This window comes from Cyprinus carpio, chromosome B6 (genome assembly GCF_018340385.1).
Source record: "Cyprinus carpio isolate SPL01 chromosome B6, ASM1834038v1, whole genome shotgun sequence".
Classification (NCBI taxonomy): Eukaryota; Metazoa; Chordata; class Actinopteri; order Cypriniformes; family Cyprinidae; genus Cyprinus; species Cyprinus carpio.
In genome coordinates this window covers 28,003,273-28,013,674 of record NC_056602.1, presented here as the reverse complement: position 1 = coordinate 28,013,674, position 10,402 = coordinate 28,003,273, and the positions used below count along the sequence as shown (strand labels likewise).

The window sequence follows — 10,402 nt, the reverse complement described above, 5'->3', positions numbered from 1 at the left end:
AATAAAAGGGATGTATACTTTCCATGCACATGCTTAAAAGAAAAATTCATTGCCCGGGAGACGTCTCAGTTATGAATCATTTAGGCATCAACTTCATCTCAAATGGTTCTCCTAGAATGTTTTTAGTAATAAAATATCCATAATGAGTCAATAGACAATAAAATAAAGTGTATAGAGCTATAAAATGAACATGGATGGGATGATTAGATAATTTGCTCTGGGAAGAAATTGATGAGAAATTCTCGAGTTCATATTAGGATCTCTGATTTGGATTGCACATTTTTATTTTATTTTCAGCAAATCTGAGTACATAGATCTCTCTTCTGAAATAGAGACTGCTTTATTTGAAAAACATAAAGGAATAGATCGTATAAAAATTGACTCACTCCCAGGCAAAGATGTAGATGAGTTTGTTTCTTCATGGAAACAGATTTGGAAATTCCATCACTTGCTTGCCAATGGATCCTCTGCAGTGAATGGGTGCCATCAGAATGAAAGTCCAAACAGCTGATAAAAACATCACAATAATCCACAACACCCCAGTCCAGTCCATCAATTAATGTTTTGTGAAACCAAAAGCTGTGTGTTTGTAAGAAACAAGTTCACCGCTGAGGTGTTTTTAAATTCAAACTGTCACTAAAATAGTGACAGTCCATAATCTACGGCATAATAATGCTTATAATAATAGGTTTATCTCCTGTTGTCTTCTCACATTAAAATCCACCCACATATTTGTTTAGAGCTGTTTTGGACAGTTTTGGCTTGTCAATGGTGCTTGATCTGTGCAGATTTCTCTCCTGATTCAGATGGGATGACTTTAGCGTTATTATGGATTATGGACTGGTATTTTGGTTTGAAGTTAAAAACATCTTAATGATGGATTTGTCTCTTACAAACACACAGCTTTTCACTTCACAAGATGTTAACTGATGGACTAGTGTGGATTACTTGTGGATTATTGTGATGTTTTTATCAGCTGTTTGGACTCTCATTCTGACGGCACCCATTCACTGCAGAGGATCCGTTGGTGAGCAAGTGATGCAATGCTAAATTTCTCCAAATCTGATGAAGAAACAAACTTATCTACATTTTGAATGGCCTGAGGGTAAATATTCAGCAAATTAAATTTTTAATTTTTTTTCGGTGAACTATTCCAGTAAAAGTCTCCATTTCATTTCATTTGAAATCTCTTCATGGAGATCTCATCGAAGTTCACAAGCGTGCATGCACACCAACAAACCAATAACAACACAAAACAAACAAATCAACAGCACCACAGCAGAAACCTAATAATAGCGATAATTCACTGACACCCACACCAGACACCCACAGCAGAGAAAAGCTGTTATAATATTTCACCGACGGGTGTGTCCCACACATGCATTTCACATGCTTCTGTGCTTCTCTATGTTTTAAAATCTCATTTGCTTGGCATTGCACATCTTGAAAAATAAAAACGACTTGCATGCTAAACTAAAAGCTTCTGCAGCTACAGTATGTCTCCAGCAGGGGTCACAACATGTGAAGTAAGACCTCGTCACACCCACAGAGAGGTCTGTCCTGCACAAGACTGAAGCAGAAGAGTTTCTGCAGGACGTCACTGACGCGTCCAGCATTCAGCCTGACCACACATATAGCGTGTCTTAGAATAATATCCCTCAAGACCCCAGACACTTCTCCAGATGTTCTTATGGTGTGTTTATTTGTTTGGAGGACAGCTGATGTCCACATGCTCAGAGGTCTGGTCATCTTTCCTCCTATTGTTAATGGATTGCATCCTGTGAAAAATTTTGTGAATGAGGCCTTGAAAAACTCAAAAACCAGTGTTGCAGAGATACTTGCATATCTAGAATTTCTAATAAAACGCATATAAATTTAGCTTGAAGACAAAAATTTATAGCTGCTAGTGATTGCTAGAACTTTACTATTAAAGCCGCAGTATGAGTTGTAACACTGTTGACCATAATTTAAGTTCAAAATGGTAAATATGATATATTGTCAATAATTGAACTGCAAAAATCTGTTTGATTCTCTAATTACACACATGCATAGACATCAGGGCAATACACACCACTAAACTAAACAACAAAAACTCTATAATGCACATAATTAATAAAAAGAAACTTTTTCAATGTAATGCAATGCTCTTTTCCCCATTGATAATACTGATTATTAAAAATTATATTAACAATATTTAACCATGAAATTGCAGGTATTGTATTGTTAAATATAAATGTAAATAATACAATTAAACATAAATATTTTTTTCTCTTAAAGTGACTCATACTTTTTAGTTAAAGAAAAATTATAGTTATTTTAATAAATATTTTTGTTTTACCATGACATCTATTGTTTTGTAAAATATAATTTAAATAATACAGTTAAACACAAATATGTTTTTTCATAAATTATATGACTACTTATTTGCTTCTAAATATCATTCTATAATTATTAATATTATTATAAGTACTTTCATTTTGTCCATGAAAGGCATTGTCTTCTTAAATATATTTTCAATAATCAAATTAAAAATAATGAAAACAACAACAAAAGATTTTAAAATAATATTTCATACTAAAACTGTCTAAATATAATTTTGTGATAAGGTAACACTGAAGTATTTCTACATATTTTTCAGTTAAATTATTCTTTTTTTCCCTTTTTTTACAGTATTTAATTTCTATAGTGTTTTAGAATAAACTATCAGTAAATACACATTTATTATATACTTACATTATGCAACATTACATTTATGCATTTAGCATATGCCTTTATCAAAAGCGACTTACAAAAGGAACAAAGCAATAATAGAGCTGACAATAATCGTAACACACAATGCCAGGTTTACTGGACAGCTAGATTGAAAACAAGCTGGAGAAGGGAAGGAATACAGAGATGTGTTTTTTATGTGTTTTATGCTACAACCACAATGCAGTTTGCAGATGTGCAAAATAACTTTCCTGATATAATTTGCACTCCTAATGCCTCAGAAAGAAGAAAGCCGATGCTGAACTGATTACTAGCACATCCAGAATCAATGGCACGCAGCCGTTCATCAGCAGCCATTTTCCATCTGCAGTCACACACACGGTTTCACTGGGTCACTGAGAGTCGGGCTGATGGGGGTTACCATGGCAACACATCCCAGCCCATGCACCGACGCCGCCGCTGCTGCTGCATGTTCACAGACAACCAGACAAAGATATTCCTTAACCCTTTCAGATATTTTAGTGCAGATATCTTATAGTAAAGATAAGGAACCTAAAAAATAAAACCTAAACCTAATACTAATTTAAAAATTTGACCCAGTGGGCAATAAAAATAAGTGAAAAATACATTTGCAGAAAGGATAATCTATATACAACACATATACAAATATGTAAACAACCACCTAACAATGCCCTTACAACATTCCAGAATACCCTAGCAACCACATAACAACAATGTAGCAACACCTTAGCAGCTACCCAGAATGTCATAGCAACCACACAGCAACATTCTTGCAACCCTGAATAACATAGCAACCACAACAACTTACAACAACTTAGCAACCACATAGAAACACCCTTGCAACCCTGAATAACACAGCAACAACATAGCAACCACCCAAAATACTATAGCAACCATTACTCACAATCTCTTCAGGAAATGAAAAATCTATCAATCCTAGCAACTATCTAGAACACTTAGCAACCACTCTAACAACGTCATTACAACCACCCAGAATACCACAGCAACCACACAGCAACACCCTAGCAACCACCCAGAAAACCATAACAACCACAGAGCATCTACCTAGAATATCCTAGCAACCACATAGCAACACCCTAGCAACCACCCAGAAAACCATAACAACCACAGAGCATCCACCTAGAATACCATAGCAACCACATAGCAACACACTAGCAACTAATCAAAAAACCATAGCAACCACATAGCAACCACATAGCATCCACCTACCATAGCAAACAATCTAACAACACCCTTACAACCAGCCAAAATATCCTAGCAACCACACACCTGTAGCAACACCCTAGTAACTACACAGAATACCATAACAACCACAGAGCATCCACCTAGAATATCATAGCAACCACATAGCAACACACTAGCAACTAATCAAAAAACCATAGCAACCACACACCTGTAGCAACACCCTAGCAACCACCCAGAAAACCATACCAACCACAGAGCATCCACCTATAATACCATAGCAACCACATAGCAACACACTAGCAACTAATCAAAAAACCACAGCAACCACATAGCATCCACCTAGAATACCATAGCAAACAATCTAACAACACCCTTACAACCAGCCAAAATATCCTAGCAACCACACACCTGTAGCAACACCCTAGTAACTACACAGAATACCATAACAACCACAGAGCATCCACCTAGAATATCATAGCAACCACATAGCAACACACTAGCAACTAATCAAAAAACCCCATAGCAACCACACACCTGTAGCAACACCCTAGCAAAACACCCAGAAAACCATACCAACCACAGAGCATCCACCTAGAATACCATAGCAACCACATAGCAACACACTAGTAACTAATCAAAAAACCATAGCAACCACATAGCATCCACCTAGAATACCATAGCAAACAATCTAACAACACCCTTACAACCAGCCAAAATATCCTAGCAACCACACACCTGTAGCAACACCCTAGCAACCACCCAGAAAACCATAACAACCACAGAGCATCCACCTAGAATACCATAGCAACCACATAGCAACACACTAGCAACTAATCAAGAAACCATAGCAACCACATAGCATCCACCTAGAATACCATAGCAAACAATCTAACAACACCCTTACAACCAGCCAAAATATCCTAGCAACCACACACCTGTAGCAACACCCTAGCAACTACACAGAATACCATAGCAACACCCTAGCAACCAGCCACATGAGCAAACACTAGCATTCTCTTTGAGAAATAAAAAAATCTATTGATCCTAGCAACCACCTTGATCACCTTAGCAAACAATCTAACAACGCCCTTACAACAACCCAAATCCTAGCAACCACATACCTGTAGCAACACCCTAGCAACTACACAGAATACCACAGCAACACCCTAGCAACCAGCCACATTGGCAAACACTACTCACAATCTCTTTAGGAAATGGAAATCTATTGATCCAGTTGTTATTTCTATGTGCCAGCTCTGGTAAATACATGATTCTGGATGGGCTGCTGCTGCTGCTGCTGTTGTTGTTGTGAGTATTATAAATCATCAGTTCATTAACTGCCAAACTAATGGCTCTCTCTCAGTCTCTGAAATGTCAGATAGACATATTGAGGTCAAGCTGCTCAGCCTGTGATCTTTCAGCATCTCAGAGCATTGGCCATCAGTGACAGTGTAACAGGAATATCAGCGCTGAAATCGTCCTCTTGTATGAATGGTAAAGCTTTAGGGTGAAATATGAGAGCGTAATATCTGTGCCACAGGGACATATGGAGACCAGAACATGGAACGGCACTCAGTCCTCAGAACATGAGATCATAGAAAGAAGGTTAAAGTAACCTTCATAAGCTTAATTTGCAGTGTCATAATGTGCAAGAGTGTATGCCAAAAAAAAAAAAAACAAATCTAAATAAATAAATACGTAAATAAAAGGCATACAAACTAAAGCATATTAAGATATTCTGCATTTATGAGCCAACTATTTCAGCAATTTAGCACATTTTACCATGAAATTGCCATAAATGAAATGCATGATTTACTTTCTTTTTGTGAAATAAACGTTTATAGCACGATTATAAATTGTTCATTTAAATTGATTCAACACAAATAAAAATACTACCATGCAAATATTTGTTATATTAAAATCCATCTATTTTTTTACTTTGTTTTATTAATTATTTACTTTATTAATGATACATTTAAAATAATAAATAATAATTATATGTAAAATTGTAATTAATAAAAAATTAAAGTACTAAATTATATTGTATATTTTAATAATTGTATATAAAATATACAATATAATTTAGTACTTACATTTTTCTACTTACATAAATTCGATTTTTATTAACAACACATTATATATTATTTTATATAGTAAGTAATTAAAATATATTTATATAATAACAAATAATAATTATAAAATATTTTTATATCATTTTCAATGTAATTTTATATATAATATACACAATACAATACATAAATGTTTCACTTGAAAGAAATTAAGACTATTTTTAATTGAATTAGAATAATGTTAAATATAATATAATATAATATAATATAATATAATATAATATAATATAATATAATATAATATAATATAATATAATATAATATAATATAATATAATATAATATAAGAATTATTTGCCTCGCAGAAATTAGATTATTTCTATTAGCAAGAGTGGGAGTATGTTTAATTGCCCTAATGCTGGTCTTAATGCTGGGAAAACATGCTACTTGTCCTAAAAACATAGCGCTTGAAAATCAGTAAATCACTTTGCATTACCATTAAAGATCCAGGATGAGTTTGACCATGAATAGGAACAGAACGGGTCACTATCCAGCGACACTCTCAGGGGAAAAACGCACACAGCAACAGACGCTAACATGCGCTCGCCTCAGGCCAGACGCAATCAATACATGCTATTTGTCTAACTACAGTCTTAGCTTTTTGCCTATATTTGAAAACTGAGCACAAACTGCAGGAGCTGGCTTCCAAACCAGCTCTTGGCTACGATTACTTATCTTGCAAAAGTGAATATTCTGTCATCTTCCAGCTCAGCTCAGCTCAACTGTGCCATTTTCTCCACTTTTATTGACACAAACCTCCAACCTAATCACAGCCCTTCTGTTGTCTTGTTTCGTAATCAGTCATTTCATATTGCATATCAAAAGTACCATGATATTAACGTGTATTCACATGCACACTCACAACAACAAGAACATGGAGTTGATCGTATGCGACTGAAGCATCTGTGAGGGAAAACCTCACCTTTTCCCTCCATCTCCTCATCAGTTTATCTCCATGGTTACCACATCCAGACTCGTCTTCACTGAATTAACTCGTGCAGTTCTTCTGCACAAATCACCAGCATGCCAAATCACCAGCAATCAACTACAGGCATGTAGTATGAACATGCTCAAAAAAAGATAAAAACACACACTGAGCTTAATTAAAATCAGGAGAACTTTTTCATGCAATTAAATTAAGCATTTTTACACTTAGATTTTAAGAAAATGTAATATATTAGGAGTAACTACATGTTAACTAAGTTTAAGTAAGTAGAATTAAGTGAATACATACATAATTTTGATTTTACTCAATTTTTAAGGCAATTCCTTGCATAAAATAACACTTTTAAAATAAACATATTTACATTTCCAATTCAGTCTTATTTTGCATATGCATTTGTATGCTGGGAATGCAGTTAATGCATCAAAAATTATTCATGTAGTCCCAACATAAACTTTATTTTTATATATTTAAATGTTAAAAATGTAATTATTAAGTGTTCAGAAATTGTGTTATTTTAGATTACTTTAATGACGTAAATTAAACAAGCAGAAAAAATGAGGAAAATTCGTATAATTTCAGATTTTTTGACAACTATGTACAATTTAACCAAAAAAATGTTTGCATGTGCAAACCCACTCTGTTTGAAAACTAAGTACAACTTTTGTTTTAGAGATCAAATGAACTTTTCCATGCAATTTGCAAAAAAATAAATAAATAAAAAATAAATAAATAAAATTGTGGAAAAAACGAGAATGACCGTGAATACAGAAAACCACTATTGTAGCTTGTTATAGAATTCAAAACCTGCGAAAAATGTAATAATTCCTTGTTTTTTGTTTTTTTCTATTTTGTTTTGTTATATTTTTATACTTTGAATCTTACATTTCATATTGTATTGTACATTTTAGTGTTTGACAAAATACAATAAAGGTTTTAGTTTTTTACCTGACTCTTTAGTGATTTTCATAGTGTTGATTTTGGGCAAATTGATTTAAAAACAATATGGGTCAATATGACTCCAACACACAAGTCATAATATTTTTACAGTCTATCCAAAACACATCCATGTGTTGAAGCTTGCACATTCATGATCCTAAATGGAAAATACTCTCAAAATTTCAAGAAGAAATAAACTGTTTAACCAGTATTTTGAGCAGGTTGAAAATGAAGTGTGGGTCAAACTGACTCCAACACAACAGGAGGGATCAATCTGGCCCAATAATGTAAACCACAGCTCCTTCAATTGACCCGAAGCTCTCTGATGACCTGTATTGTTGAGGGCTGTTCTCTTATGTAAGTTTCTCTCACTCTCTCTTCTCACTGCTTTGAAGCATCAGTAGAAAGTGAGAATGAGGGCTGGGTTTGATCACCCCACCATCATGCGGCACTCGCTAAATCCCTCCGCATGAGCCTCCCAGATAAAGCCCAGATTCACGCCCAGGAGAACTGACCTGGATTTCATCATCTCACTACGTGTGCGATGTGTGTATTCAGGGAGGTGTGACTGAGCAGTGAGCTGTGCTAAAAACTTCAAACTCTCTCCTGAAAAAGAGCAATTAGAAACACATTCGAGACCAGTAAAGGAGTAGCTATCGTCCTCAAATCTGGGGGTGACTGAGTTCAGATCAGACACCTGCTGTCACACTCCCGCTGCTGCGTGCTGGCCGAGTCCAAGAGGAACACAAGGTCACTATGGCATGCAAATTACAATGAAATCATTGAGTTACATGATTAATCTGAGACCTGGCAGATGGCTCGACCTTGCAAAAGGGCACGGATGGTGACTGCGTGCATTGAAACGCTGCAGGTTTGCTGCTATAGCTGCACAGAAAAAGTTTGGCTTGGGAGACAAAAGGGAAGTGAAGATGTCAACATGTACTTTGATCTATTATACCATGAATGAATGAAATCTTTATAATTTTGGGATGCTGATTTAGAAAAAACTGTGGAACTCTAGTTTTCAAATGTTCTCACAAAATATGATGCATGAGCACGATCAAGATCACAACTGTGCATTTATGATATTTATACATACAGTACTGTAGAATACAACCAATGTTCCTTCTCTTGAAGTAACTTTTTTGCTTCTCATTTGCATAAATCTGAGAATTTGTCTTTTTGATGCTCACAACACCTCCTCCACAGTTAATCCTACAATCTCCCATACTTAATAATCAATATCACTGAACTGAACCAAGAGTGACAGTCAACATACACTGTTGTTTAAAAGTTTAGGGTTAGACGATTTTTTTTTTTACTTTTATCAAGTAAGGATGCATTAAACTGATCAAAAGTGACAGTAAAGACATAATGTTACAAAATATTTCTATTTTGAAATAAAAGCTGTTGTTTTTTTTTTTACTTTCTATTCATCAAATAATCCAACAACAACAAAAAAAGTTTACACAAAAGTATTGGGCAGCACAACTGTTTTCAACATCAGAAATGTCTCTTAAGCAGCAAATCAGTATGTTAGAATGATTTCTGGAGGATCATGTGACACTGAGGACTGGAGTAATGATGCTGAAAATTCAGCTGTGGATCACAGCAATAAATTACATTTTTAAATGTATTCACATTGAAAACAGTTATTTTAAACAGTAATTATATTACTTTTTTTTTTTTTTTACTGTATTTTTAATCCAATAAATGCAGCCTTGGTGAGCATTAGAGCCTACTGTCAAAAACATTTAAAAAGTCTCACTAACCCCAAACTTTGTAGTCTATACAGATTACACAGATGCACTGAAAATATTATGCACGGATCCCCAACTACATAAGTTTTATACATTTTAGACCATCCTTTTTAAATGTCTGAGGATCCTGTAGTAATGTTATGAAGCTGTGCCGGGAGGAGGGCATCTCTGCAGGCCTCTCTGGTAACGTGGATCATTAACATGACCCCTCTTTGATGCACTGCTCACTGTTGACTTTTTAATCTGGTGTACTTACATGGCAGGATAACAGTCACACTGCGTCTCCCGGTCCCAATCATGACATTATTAACACATTATGAATGTCTTCATAAAGCCTTCCAGTTCACTCTTACAAATAAAGGTTCTTCACTGGAACTGATGGTTTCATAAAGAACCTCTTACATCCGTGGGTCATTTCAAGTTTTTTTTTTATAATAGAAAAATCTTCATAAGATTAAAAAAATCTTCAAAAAAAAAAAAAAAAAAAAAAATCTGTTAAGAGCTTTTTACTGAAAACCAAAAATAGAGGTTCTATATTAGCATCAATGGTTCTATGAAGAATCTTTAACACCCATGGAACCATTCCACTGCACAAAAGGTTCTTTATGGTAGGAGAAAATTATTTAGATTAATAAAATGTTCTTCAAAATTGAGGAACAAATGGTTCTTGAACAAACTGTTCACTGAAAGAGAACT

General features: G+C 34.7%; 1 protein-coding gene across 13 annotated transcripts in view; it reads right to left on the bottom strand.

The window, feature by feature from the left end:
* LOC109075178 (neuron navigator 1-like) overlaps positions 1-10,402 on the bottom strand; it is a 77,117-nt gene that overhangs the window by 47,092 nt on the left and 19,623 nt on the right. The gene's annotated exons all lie outside the window — the stretch shown is intronic.